Source organism: Giraffa tippelskirchi, chromosome 4 (assembly GCF_054371585.1).
Source record: "Giraffa tippelskirchi isolate mGirTip1 chromosome 4, T2T-mGirTip1v1.2.pri, whole genome shotgun sequence".
Taxonomy (NCBI): domain Eukaryota; kingdom Metazoa; phylum Chordata; class Mammalia; order Artiodactyla; family Giraffidae; genus Giraffa; species Giraffa tippelskirchi.
Genome location: NC_137278.1, coordinates 131,941,479 through 131,956,136, shown reverse-complemented (window position 1 = coordinate 131,956,136; position 14,658 = coordinate 131,941,479). Strand labels below are relative to the sequence as shown.

Sequence of the window (14,658 nt, the reverse complement as noted above, 5' to 3'; positions counted from 1 at the left end):
GAGAATAGATACATCAGACTCAGTGTAATTTAGTGGAAGCAGAAATGCCCCACTGTCAGTGTTGCCTGTTAGCTGTCAGTGTTCAACTAAGGATATTGGTTTGTGCCTGGTAGAGGGATAGGAGAGTATCAGTTAAATAGCCCTATTAAGAGGTTAAAAGATGTCTTTCTTTTTTTTAAAATAAGTTTGAGGTATAATATACATGAAGTAAAATGCAGAATCCTTAAGGGTACAACTGATAAATTTTTGCACAGTGAACACACCTATGTCACACTCAGATCACAATAATATATAGAGAATAGTACCAGGATCCTAGAAGCCCCCCAGTACCCTGACCCAGTTTCTTTCCCACCACTATTCTGACCCCCATCACTATCTGTTGGTTTGACTTATATATGAACTTCATATGGTTGGAATTATACAACATATATTCCTTTGCATCTGACATTGTTCACTTAGCACTGGTTTGAAATTGATCTGTGTTGTGTCACGTAGCTTGTTCTTTTTCGCTGTGGTATATAGTATTCTACTCTGTGAATACACCACAGTTTATCCATTCTGTCATTGGTAGGTGTTTAGGTTTATTTCTAGTTTAATCTTATACATAGTATTGCTATAAACATTCTCATACCTGTCTCTGGTATACATATACATGCATTTTGTTGAGTATACACTTAGGATTGGGATATCTGGTTATAGGGTATGCATATAGGCAGCCTTAGTAGATTTTACTAAATAGATTTTTATAGTCCCACTAGCAATATGTGAGAATCAGTTATTCCGTACTCCCTGATGGCCCTTTAAAGGAAAATTTTCCTATGTATTTATTTTTATCATTTTGTTTGTGTATTTGGTTTTTAAAAGTATTTTATAGAATATTCATGAACCCACCATTTAACTGAGTTTAGTACTGAATATTGACAGTCTTACATGTTCTCCTCTCTAATGTCCTCTTGCCTTTCAAAGTAAATATTATTCTAAATTTTTTTTTAATCTTTCCATAGCCTTTTCAAAAAATAATTTTATCAGGCGTATATGTGTGTCTAAATAATATATTGTCTAGAGTATTTAAAAAAAAAAAAGAATATCATGCAATCTGAGAATCAGTTTCTTTTTTTTTAATGCTTAACATTATATTGCCGAGACTCATCTTCATTGTTGCATACGGTTGTAGCTGACTCATTTTCTCTACCATATAACACTTTATTTAGTGGATATATCACAACTTATTTATTTCCTGTTGATGACATTTGGGTTGTTTCCATTTCTTACTGTTACTAATTCTACACGTTTTCTGGTATACCATGAGCAAGAATTTCCCTTGATACTTAGAAAAGTAATTTCTGGGTAATAGCATAGATAAATATTCTACTTTATGAAATAATGCCTATATTCCAGAGAAGTTATACCAGTTGTGTATTCCTATCAGCAATAGATCAGAGATGAGATCCTTTTCATTATGAGAGAATTTAAAATTATAACCTTAGTTACTTTTAGCAGTGTAGGACTATTTGTATTTTCTATTTTTTATGTGTATTTGGTGATTTGTGTTTTTAAGAAATTTGTTACCTAAGTTTTCAAATGTATTGACATAAGGTTGTTTGTATTTTTGTCTTATATTTTAATGTCTGTAAGATCTATAGTTTTCTTTTTTAAATTCCTGATACTGATATTTGTGCTTTTTTTCCTTCTCTTTCTTCTTCTCTTAGGGATTTCTTGCTGGGTCAAGAAATCAATTTTTCTTTCATAAATTTTTTCTTACTACATTAAAATTTTTAAAAATCACGATAAAATACACATAAAATTGACCAATTTAAAGTGTGCAGTTCAGTGATGGTAAGTACATTCACATTATTGTGCAACTATCACCACCATTCATCTCCAAAACTTTTTTATCTCCTCAAATTGAAACTCTACCCATTAAACATTAATTCCTAAGTCTTCTCCTCTACAGCCCCTGGCAACTTTGTCTCTATGAATTTGACCACTCTATAAGTAGAATCATGTAAGTAGATTCTCATGTAAGTAGAATATATTCTCATATAATATCTCATATAATTAGAATCATACAGTATTTGTCTTTTTGTGACTGGTTTATTTCACTAAGCATTACACCCTCAAGGTTTATCCATTGAGGATGGATAAAGGTTTTTTAGTGTGTGTCAAGTATTGGCACATGGTAGTTGTTTAATCACCCAGCTGTCTCCGACTCTTTGAGACCCATGAACTGCAGCACACCAGGTCTCCCTATCCCTCACCATCTCCTGAAATTTGCCCAAGTTCATGTCCATTGTATCGGTGATGCCATCCAGCTGTCTCATCTTCTGACGCCCTCTTCTCTTTCTGCCCTCAATCTTGCTCAGCATCAGGGACTTTTCCGAGGAGTCAGCTGTTTGCATCAGATGAGCAAAATACTGGAGTTTCAGCCTCAGCATCAGTCCTTCCAATAAGTATTCAGGGTTGATTTCCCTAAGATTGAGTGCTTTGATCTCTTTCCTGTTTAAGAGACTCTCAGGAGTCTTCTCCAGCACCACAGTTCAAAGGCATCAATTCTTTGGCCATCTGCCTTTTTTATGGTTCAACTCTCACAACTGTACGTGACCACTGGGAAGACCATAGCCTTGACTATATGGACCTTTGACGGCAGAGTAATGTCTCTGCTTTTCAACACAGTGTCTAGGTTTGTCATAGCTTTCCTGCCAAGCAGCAAACCCCATCTGATTTCATGGCTGCAGTCACCATCCTAATGATTTTAGAGCCCAAGAAGAGGAAATCTATCACTACTTCCATCTTTTCCCCTTCTATTTGCCATGAAGTAATGAAGCCAGTTGCGGTGATCTTAGTTTTTTTAATGTTTTGTTTTAAGCTGGCTCTTTCACTTTCCTCCTTTACCCTCATCAAGAGGCTCTTTAGTTCCTCTTCACTTTCTGCCACTAGAGTGGTGTCATCCACATATCTGAGGTTGTTGATGTTTCTCCCGCCTATGTTGATTCCAGCTTGTAACTCAACCAAGCCCAGCATTTTTCATGATATGCTCAGCGTATAGGTTAAACAAACAAATCTTGAACCAATCAGTTATTCCCATACAGGGTTCAAACTGTTTCTTCTTGACCCACATACAAGTTTCTCAGGAGACAGGCATGATGTTCTGGTATTCCCGTCTCTCTAAGAGCTTCCCACAGTTTATTATGATCCACACAGTCAAAGGCTTTGGCCTAGTCGATGAAACAGAGGCAGATGTTTTTCTGGAGTTCCCTGGCTTTCTCTATGATCCAGCGAATGTTGGCAATTTGATCTCTGGTTCCTCTTCCTTTTCTAAATGCAACTTGGACATCTGAAAGTTCTTGGTTCCCATAATGCTGAAGCCTCGCATGCAAGATTTTAAGCATGACCTTACTATCATGGGAGATGAGTGCAGTTGTCCAATGGTTAGCACATTCTTTAGTACTACCCTTCTTGGCACGTAGTAAGTTATCTTAAGTACTTATTAATTGATCAGTTTTTTAAGTTAGGTGTATTTAGAAATCACTTTTTCTGTGTGCACGGGATTTCCCTTTATAGAGTAGAATCAGTGAATAAAGCTCTTAATTGCCGTATTTTGTTTTTGCCTCACAGCTGCCTCCATTCCCTTGTGGTGCTTGTGCATCTGTGCTTTGGGGAGATGGAAGGAATGGAGTTTATATATGTGTGGAGGGGATGAGGATTAAATGATCAGTATTGTTTAAAACCATTATTGAAGAATTTATACAGCTGAGGATGATTTGGCTTGATTAGGCTTGGGTTACAGCCACCTGCGTGAGGAGGAGGAGGAGGCTACAGACAACTCTAACCACCCAGCTAGCAGTGAAATAGGAAGAGACAAACATGTGTGTATTGCCCCTCTGCTCCTTTGAGCCCCCTCTACTCCCACACTACAGCTGCCACTGATGACTAATGTTCAGCAATTTGGAGGATCTTGTGTCTTTTAATAGTAGTAAGAGGAGTTGTGATATTGTGTGGTTTCTGATTTTCCACTTAGAATGTATTTTAAATTTCCAGAAATGTTATTTTGTTCCAATTCTGTGTTGTTCCAATTCAATGTGTATATTTAAAAAGAGGAATTTATTGGTTTTTCTAAATGAAAATTCCATTTTCCAGAATAAAATTTGTGGTGATCAGCTTTATAATTATGGGAGTTTGGGGGTTAGAATGATACAGGGATTGGAAAGTTAGCGCCAATGAATAAAGACATTTGTTGAGAAAACAGACTTATGGAAATGTCAGCTTTTGACCTAAGGACATCATCTCCTTTGTTGCTAATTATTTTTTAGAGTATATCAATGCATTACTTTGGGTCTCTCTGCTTTTTCATATTCCTTTATAAGGCTAATGAGAATATTGATTGGCAAACTGATGATGTATTGTAGAATAGGAACTCTTGATTGTTTTCTCATAACCAAAACTCTTTTAAGTCAGGAAAAATGTTCTTATTTAGAACTCCCCATTTTCTCATTTTGGATTGTTATTCTGCAGGTCTAGAGAGTTAGTACTTGTAGGTTCTTAGTGACACATTTCTTGAACCCGTTGATTGGATTTCTGAGTTGAAATAAACATTGTTGAGGTTAAACTGACAGTTTTCAGCTTTGGTTTAATTTGCTGGGAATGAGTCTTTAAAAAAAAAGTATTACAATTGTTTTCAAGAGATAAGATGTTTATATGTTTCAGTGCAAGAAATATATAAAAGGTTGATTGAAATGTATAAAAAGGGTGATTGAAAAGTCTTCCTTAACCTAGTTTCCTATTTTTTCAATTTCCATTCTTCAATGGATCATCACTGTTGGCTAGTTTCTTGTTTATCCTTTCAGATACACAATATTTATGTATATATGATAGTATAAATTATTCTTCTCCCCATCATATTTACTTAACAATATATCTTATATCAATACATAAAAGTATGTTCTCTTTCCTCAAAAATATTTGCATAGTATCTCATTGTGTGAATAAACCATAATTTATTAAACTAGTGTCCCACTGATGGACATTAAACAAATCTATCAGTGCCATTTTTCCACCAGCATTGCTCACTTTGTGCATCTGTGTCATATTTTGGTAATTCTCCCAATATTCCAAATGTTGTTATTATTGCTATATTTGTTATGGTGATCTGTGATCAGCGATTTTTGATGTTACTACTTTAATTGTTTTAGAGTGCCACAAACCATGCCCAAATGAGAGGCAAATTTAATGGATTCTGACTGACCCACCAACTGACCATTCCCCTACCTCTCTCCCTCTCCTCAGGCTTCCCTATTCCCTGAGACACAAGCGTTGAAATTATAGGCAGACTTTGCTTTATTGTATTTCACAGATATTGCTTTTTTTTTTTTTTTTAACATATTGAAGGTTTGTGGCAACCCTGCATTGTCATATGATGGTTGGCATTCTTTTAGCAATAATTTATTTTTAAACTAAAGTACATACATTTTTTTTAGACATAATGCTATTGCACACTAAATAGACTACAGTATAGTGTAAACATAACTCTATATGCACTGGGAAACCAAAAAATTTCTGTGACTTGCTTTATTGTGATGTTCACTTTGTTGCAGTGATCTGGAACTGAACCTGCAATCTCTCCAAGGTGAGCCTGTACCTATAAAATCACAATATTCCATTTCCCTCTCCCTCTAGTCTCTGGCTAACCACCATTCTCCTTTCCATTTGTGTGAATTTCAGTACTTTAGATACCCTATGTACGTGGAATCCTACAATATTTTTCTTTTTTATGACTGACACTTCATTTGGCATAATATCCTCAGGGTTCATTTATTTTGTGGCATATATTAAGATTTGCTTCTTTTTAAAAGCCAAATAATATTCCATTGTATATATATGCCACATCTTGTTTACCCAGTCATCTGTCGATAGACATTTGGGTTGTTTCCATCTCTTGTCTATTATAAATAATGCTACAGTGAACATAGATGTGCAAATACTTCTTCGATATCCTGCTTTAATTTCTTTTGGATATATATCTAGAGGTAGGATTGCTAGATCATACAGTAGTTCTATTTTTAAATTTTGAGAAACCTTCATATTATTTTCCACAGTGGCTACACCATTTCATATTTCAACCAACAGTGCACAAGCATTCCAGTTTTTCCACATCTTCAACAACACATATTTTCTGGCTTTGTTTCTGTGTGTGTTTTGTTTTGTTGCTATTGTTGTTTTTGTTCACAGCCATCCTAATTGATATGAGGTGATATCTCACTGTGATTCTGATTTGTGTTTCTCTAGCTATGAGTGACGTCAAGCAACTTTTCATGTGTTTGTTGACTGTTTGCTTATCTTCTTTGGAGAAATGTCTATTCAAGTTGTTTGTACATGTTTAAGTTGGGTCATTTCTTTTTCTGTTGTGAAGTTGTAGGGGTTCTTTATATATTTTGATTATTAACCCCTTATCAGATATATGATTTGCTAATATTTTCACTCCATTGATTATTTTTGATGTGCTGCTGCTGCTGCTACTGCTAAGTCGCTTCAGTCGTGCCCGACTCTATGCGACCCCATAGACGGCAGCCCACCAGGCTCCCCCGTCTCCAGGCAAGAACACTGGAGTGGGTTGCCATTTCCTTCTCCAATGCATGAAAGTGAAAAGTGAAAGTGAAGTCGCTCAGTCGTGTCTGACTCTTTGCCACCCCATGGACTGTAGCCTACCAGGCTCCTCTGTCCATGGGATTTTCCAGGCAAGAGTACTGGAGTGGGGTGCCATTGCCTTCTCCATTTTGATGTACATAAGTTTTTTATTTTCACATGGTCCAGTTTATCAATTTTTTGCTTTTTTTGGCTGCTTTTGGTGTCATATTCAAGAAATCACTGCCAACTTTAGTGTCATGAAGCTTTTCCTCTGCATTTTCTTCCAGGAGTTTTAGATCTTATGTTTAGGTCTTTAATCCATTTTGAGTTGATTTTTGTGTGTGGTGTAAGTTAAGAGCCTTGTCTTTCACCATCTCCCAGAGTTTGCGGAAACTCATGTCCATTGGTGATGCCATTCAACCATCTCATCCTCTGTTGTCCCCTTCTCCTCCGGCTTTCAGTCTTTCCCAGCATCAGGGTCTTTTCCAATGACTTGGCTCTAAGCAGCAAGTGGCCAGAGTATTAGAACTTCAGCATCAGTCCTTCCAGTGAATAGTCAGGACTGATTTCGTTTAGGATGGACTGGTTTGATCTCCTTGCAGTCCAAGGGACTCTCAAGAGTCTTCTCCAACTCCACAATTCAAAAGCATCAATTCTTTGGCGCTTAGCCTTCTTTATAGTCCAACTCTCACATCCCTACATGACTACTGGGAAAACCATAGCTTTGACTAGACGGATCTTTCTTGGCAAAATAATGTCTCTGCTTTGTAATATGCTGTCTAAGTTGGTCATAACTTATCTTCCAAGGAGCAAGCATCTTTTAATTTCATGGCTGCAGTCACCATCTGCAGTGATCTTGGAGCCCAAAAAATAAAGTCTGTCACTGTTTCCACCGTTTCCCCATCTATTTGCCATGAAGTGATGGGACCAGATGCCATGATCTTAGTTTTCTGAATGTTGAGTTTAAAGCCAAGTTTTTCATTCTCTTTCACTTTCCTCAAGAGGCTCTTTAGTTCTTCGCTTTCTGCTATAAGGGTGGTATCATCTGCATATCTGAGGTTATTGATATTTCTCCCAGCGGTCTTGATTTCAGCTTGTGCTTCATCTAGCCCAGCATTTCTTATTATGTACTCTGCATATAAATTAAATAAGCAGGGTGACAATCTACAGTCTTTTTTTTTTTTTTTATAAATTTATTTATTTTAGTTGGGGGCTAATTACTTTACAATATTGTAATAGTTTTTGCCATACATTGACATGAATCAGCCATGGATTTACATGTGTTCCCCTTCCTGGACCCTCCACCCACCTCCCTCCCCATCCCATCCCTCTGGGTCATCCCATTGCCCCGGCCCTGAGCCCTTGTCTCATGCATCGAACATGGAATGGTGTTCTGTTTCACATATGATAATATACATGTTTCAATGCTATTCTCCCAGAACGTCCCACCCTCACCTTCTCCCTCAGAGTCCATAAAATTGCTCTATGCCTCTGTGTCTCTTATTCTGTCTCGCATATAGGGTTATCGTTACCATCTTTCAAATTCCATATATATGCATTAGTATACTGTATTGTTGTTTTTCTTTCTGGCTTACTTCACTCTGTATAATGGACTCCAGTTTCATCCATCTCAGTAGAACCGATTCAAATGTATTTTTTTAATGGCTGAGTAATATTCCATTGTGTATATGTACCACAGCTTCCTTATCCATTCGTCTGCTGATGGACATCTAGGTTGCTTCCATGTCCTGGCTATTGTAAACAGTGCTGCGATGAACATTGGGGTACACGCGTCTCTTTCAATTCTGGTTTCCTCGGTGTATATGCCCAGCAGTGGGATTGCTGGGTCATATGGCAGTTCTATTCCCAGTTTTTTAAGGAATCTCCACACTGTTCTCCATAGTGGCTGTACTACTTTGCATTCCCACCAATAGTGTAAGAGGGTTCCCTTTTCTCCACACCCTATCCAGCATTTATTGCTTGTAGACTTTTGGATAGCAGCCATTCTGACTGGTGTGAAATGATATCTCATTGTGGTTTTGATTTGCATTTCTCCAATAATGAGTGATGTTGAGCATCTTTTCATGTGTTTGTTAGCCATCTGTATTTCTTCTTTGGAGAAATGTCTGTTTAGTTCTTTGGCCCATTTTTTGATCGGGTCGTTTATTTTTCTGGAATTCAGCTGCAGAAGTTGCTTGTATATTTTTGAGATTAATTGTTTGTCTGTTGCTTCGTTTGCTATTATTTTCTCCCATTCTGAAGGCTGTCTTTTCACCTTGCTTATAGTTTCCTTTGTTGTGCAAAAGCTTTTAATTAAGCAGGAATAGAAGGAACATATCTCAACATAATAAAAGCTATATATGACAAACCCACAGCAAACATTATCCTCAATGGTGAAAAATTGAAAGCATTTCCCCTAAAGTCAGGAACAAGGCAAGGATGCCCACTTTCACCACTACTATTCAACATAGTTTTGGAAGTTTTGGCCACAGCAAATAGAGCTGAAAAAGAAATAAAAGGAATACAGATAGGAAAAGAAGAAGTAAAACTCTCACTGTTTGCAGATGACATGATCCTCTACATAGAAAACCCTAAAGACTCTACTAGAAAATTACTAGAGTTAATCAATGAATATAGTAAAGTTGCAGGATATAAAATTAACACACAGAAATCCCTTGCATTCGTATACTCCAATAATGAGAAAACAGAAAGAGAAATTAAGGAAACAATACCATTCACCATTGCAACAAAAAGAATAAAATACTTAGGAATATATCTACCTAAAGAAACAAAAGACTTACATATAGAAAACTATAAAACACTTGATGAAAGAAATCAAAGAGGACACAAACAGATGGAGAAATATACCGTGTTCATGGATTGGAAGAATTAATATAGTGAAAATGAGTATACTACCCAAAGCAATCTATAGATTCAATGCAATCCCTATCAAGCTACCAATGGTATTTTTCACAGAACTAGAACAAATCATCTCACAATTTGTATGGAAATATAAGAAACCTCGAATAGCCAAAGCAATCTTGAGGAAGAAGAATGGAACTGGAGGAATCAACCTGCCTGACTTCAGGCTCTACTACAAAGCCACAGTCATCAAGACAGTATGGTACTGGCACAAAGATAGAAATATAGATCAATGGAACAAAATAGAAAGCCCAGAGATAAACCCACGCACCTATGGACACCTTATCTTCGACAAAGGAGGCAAGAATATACAATGGAGAAAAGACAATCTCTTTAACAAGTGGTGCTGGGAAAACTGGTCAACCACTTGTAAAAGAATGAAACTAGAACACTTCCTAACACCATACACAAAAATAAACTCAAAATGGATTAAAGATCTAAACGTAAGACCAGAAACTATAAAACTCCTAGAGGAAAACATAGGCAAAACACTCTCCGACATAAATCACAGCAGGATCCTCCATGACCCACCTCCCAGAATATTGGAAATAAAAGCAAAAATAAACAATCTACAGTCTTGATGTACTCCTTTCCCGATTTGGAACCAGTCTGTTGTTCCATGTCCAGTTCTAACTGTTGCTTCTTGGCCTGCATACAGATTTCTCAGGAGGCAGGTCAGGTGGTCTGGTATTCCCATCTCTTTAAGAATTTCTCAGTTTGTTGTGATCCACACAGTCAAAGGCTTTGGCATAGTCAATAAAGCAGAAGTAGTGTTTTTCTGGAACTCTCGTGCTTTTTTGAGGATCCAACGGATGTTGGTAATTTCATCTCTGGTTCCTCTGCCTTTTCTAAATCCAGCTTGAACATCTGGAAGTTCACAGTTCACGTACTGTTGAAGCCTGGCTTGGAGAATTTTGAGCATTACTTTGATAGTGTGTGAGATGAGTGCAATTGTGCGGTAGTTTGAGCATTCTTTGGCATTGCCTTTCTTTGGGATTGGAATGAAAACTGACCATTTCCAGTCCTGTGGCCACTCTGAGTTTTCCAAATTTGCTGGCATATTGAGTGCCGCACTTTCACAGTATCATCTTTTTTTTAAAATTAATTTGTTTAATTGGAGGCTAATTACTTCATGAAACTCCAATACTTTGGCCACCTGATACGAGGAGTTGACTCATTTGAAAAGACCCTGATGCTGGGAAAGATTGAGGGCAGGAGAAGAAGGGGATGACAAAGGATGAGATTCTTGGATAGCATCACCGACTCAATGGACATGGGTTTGGGTGGACTCCGGGAGTTGGTGATGGACAGGGAGGCCTGGTGTGCTGTGGTTCGTGGGGTTGCAAAGAGTTGGACACGACTGAGTGACTGAATTGATTGACTGAATTACTGTATAATATTTTAGTGGTTTTTGCCATACATTGACATGAATCAGCCATGGGTGTACATGTGTCCCCCATCCTGAACCCCCCTCCCACCTCCCTCCCCATCCCAGCCCTCAGGGTCATCCCAGTGCACCGGCCCTGAATGCCCTGTCTCATGCATCAAACCTGGACTGGCAAACTGTTTCACATATGGTAATATACATGTTTCAGTGTTATTCTCTCAAATCATCCTACCCTTGGCTACTCCCACAGAGTCCAAAAGTCTGTTCTTTACATTTGTGTCTCTTTTGCTCTCTCGCATATAGGGTTGTCGTTACTATCTTTCTAAATTCCATATATATACGTTAATATACTGTATTGGTCTTTTTCTTTCTGACTTACTTCACTCTATATAATAGGTTCCGGTTTCATCCACCTCATTAGAACTGATTCAGATGCACTCTTTTTAATCTTTAATTAAAAATGCATTCTTTTTAATCTTTTAGGATCTTAAATAGTTCATAGATTTTTTTTTAAGTGTATGATTTTAAGTATTTCAATTTGCTGTTGTCTTTTGTTTTTGCTGTCTTTGAGTTATTTTATTTTCCTTTTTTAAATTTTAAATCAGCTGCCCTTTATATCTCCAAACTTTTGAAATACCACTCTGGAGATTATAACCTTTATGGGTTTGTATTTCTTCTCCAGAAAATAAAAAGGATAGTTACCCCTATCACAACAACTGGAGAAAACCTCAGTAGAAACTCAACAGTGTTTTTCAGTGAGAAATACCTGATGTTGTATATTTTGTTTAGTGAAGACAGTTGGCCATATACTTAAGCAAGGTGGAAATAGCTAATGTGGTCAATTTAAAAGAAGCAAATAATTTAAAATACAAAGGCTTCCAGGTGGTGAGTTATTTTCTTAGTGCTTGCTCTAGACATTCCAAAATGCATTTTAATTTATCACAGTCTACTTTAGGTTAATGCTAGTTTAATTCTGTAAGATAGCATTTCTTACTCCCTCCTTTGTACAGTAATTGTCATATATATCATATTTGTTATAAACATAACAATAGTGTTATTACTGCTTTATACAATCTTTTAAATAGTTTTAGAGAATACACACACACACACACACACACACACACACACACACACACACACACACACACACACACATGTATGTATGTATGTATATATATGGCATGTGGGATCTTAGTTTCCCAAACAGGGATCAAATTCACATCCCCTGCATTGGAAGTGCAGAGTCCTAACTACTGGACCACCAGAGAAGTCCCAAGAGAATAAAATTTTTAGAATGCATTCTTTTATATTTACCCATATATTTCCTTTTCCCAGTACTTTTCATTTCTTTGTGTAGATTCAAGTTACCATCTGGTGTCAATGGATTCTCTTAATTTATTGGGGATGTCTCTGTTTCATGTTCATTTTATAAAATAATTTTATCTTTATGTTTGGCTGTGCTGGGTTTTCATTGCTGCACAGGCTTTCCTCTAGTTAGGCAAGGAGGCCTACTCTCTAGTTGTGGTGCACAGGCTTCTCATTGTGGTGACTTCTCTTGTTGTGGAGCACGAGCTCTACGACACGCACCTGCTGTAGTTGCAGCCAGTGTGCGCAGGAGTTGGGGTTCCTGGGCTCTAGAGCACAGGCTCAATAGTTGTGGCACATGGGTTTAGTTGCTCTGCGACATGTAGAATATTCCCGGATCAGGGATCGAACCTGTGTTTCCTGCATTGGCAGGTGGATTCTTTACTACTAAGCCACCAGGGAACCCCCATCTTCATTTTTGAAAGACAATTTAGCTATCTGGATACAATATTCTTTTTTCTTAATTTATTTTTAATTGGAGGATGATTATTTTCCAATATTGTATTCGCTTCTGTAATATATGAACATGAATCAGCCATAGGTATAGGTATGTCCCCTCCCTCCTGAACCTCCCTCCCACTTTCCTCCCCATCTTGCCCTTCTAGATTATCACAGGGCGCTGATTTGAGCTCCCTGGGTCATACAGTAAATTTCACTAGCTATCTAAATTACATATGGCAGTGTATATGTTTCAATGCTGTTCTCTCAATTTGTCCCACCCTGCCCTTCCCCATCTTTGTCAACAAGTCTTTTCTCCATGTCCGTCTCCACTGCTGCCCTGCAAATAGGTTCATCAGTACCATCTTTCTAGATTCCATATATATGCGTTAGAATACAGTATTTATCTTTCTCTTTCTGACTCACTTCACTGTGTATAATAGGTTCTAGGTTCATCCACCTTATTAGAACGGAGTCAAATTTGTTCCTTTTTATGGCTGAGTAATATTCCATTGTGTATGTGTACCACAACTTCTTTATCCATTCATCTGTCAGTGGACATCTAAGTTGCTTCCATGTCCTAACTGTTGTAAATAGAGCTGCAGTGAACAGTGGGGTGCATGTGTCTTTGTCAGTTATGGTTTCCTCAGAGTATATGTGCAGTAGTGGGATTGTTGGGTCATATGGTAGTTTTATTCCTAGTTTTTTAAGGGATCTCCACACTGTTCTCCATAGTGGCTGTTATCAATTTGTATTCCCACCAACAGTGCAAGAGGGTTCCCTTTTCTCCATACCCTCTCCAGCATTTATTGTTTATGGATTTTTTGATGATGGCCATTCTGACCAGTGTTAGGTGATACCTCATTGTAGTTTTGATTTGCATTTCTCTCATAATGAGCAGTGTTGAGCATTTTTTCATGTGTTTATTAGCCATCTGTAGATACAGAATTCTTACTTGACAGTATTTTCTTTCAGCATTTTGAATATGTTATTTCATTGCCTTCTAGTCTCCCTTGTTTCTGATGAGAAGTTAGCCACTAGTTATATCTTTGTGTCCCTGTGAAATGATACTCCCAAGATGTTCTGTTTTGGGCTTTCATCAGTTTTACTATATGTCTAGGTGTGGATTTCATTGTTTCTGTTATCATGGTTCATTTAGTTCCTTAAAGTGTAGATTAATTGTAAAAGTCAGTTTGTATAGTTTTTGGTCACTGTTTCTGTATCCTTTCCACTTCTGGAACTCCTAATTCATGTATGTTCCTACATTTGACATTGTTCCACAGGTCTTTAAGGCTATGTTTGTTTTTCTTTATTCTTTTCTCTCTTTTCAGATTGGATAATTTCTGTTACTCTTTCTTCAGGTTTATTTTTTATTCTGCTTCAATGTTCAACTCTGGGGTTTTGTTTGGTCTTTTTTATAATTATTTTTTGTTGTTGAGATTTTCTATTTGTTTAAGGCATTGTTCTTATAATTTTCCTTAGTCTTATAAAGCACTTTAAAGTCTGTATTTGCTAAGACTGGCATTGGGCCTACTCAGGGATGTTTTCAATCACATGAGGTCATTTTTCCCTTCTCAGTTTGGGTCACACTTTCTTGCATTTTTACATCTTACAAATTTTTGTTGAAACTATTGTAGCAGTTTTGGATTCTGATTTTTTTCCCTTTTGAGGGTTGTTGTTGCTTTGTTATTATTGTTGTTTTTAAGGTAGCTTGCCTGAGCTAAATCTGGAATTTTTCTCTGTGGTGTGTGACTGCTGATGTCTACTCAGTTTTTTGTTATTTTCATTTCTGTTTTAATTTTTGTTTTTGGCTTCCTGGAGTGACACCTGCATCTGCACTGCTTGCTGCTGCTGCTGCTTCTGCTAAGTCACTTCAGTTGTGTCTGACTCTGCGCGACCCCATAGACGGCAGCCCACCAGGCTCC

General features: G+C 37.3%; 1 protein-coding gene across 9 annotated transcripts in view; it reads left to right on the top strand.

The window, feature by feature from the left end:
• Window positions 1–14,658, top strand: part of SPATS2 (spermatogenesis associated serine rich 2) — a 148,261-nt gene that overhangs the window by 56,369 nt on the left and 77,234 nt on the right. For 2 of the 9 annotated variants that reach the window (XM_081596697.1, XM_081596693.1), the window contains exons 3-5: window positions 1,710–1,836; window positions 1,955–2,005; window positions 5,592–5,623. The exons of 5 other annotated variants lie outside the window; for them this stretch is intronic. The gene's annotated coding sequence lies outside the window, so the exon portion shown is untranslated. The remainder of the gene's footprint in view (window positions 1–1,709; window positions 1,837–1,954; window positions 2,006–5,591; window positions 5,624–14,658) is intronic. 2 more of the 9 variants (XM_081596698.1, XM_081596699.1) reach the window with 1 other exon arrangement.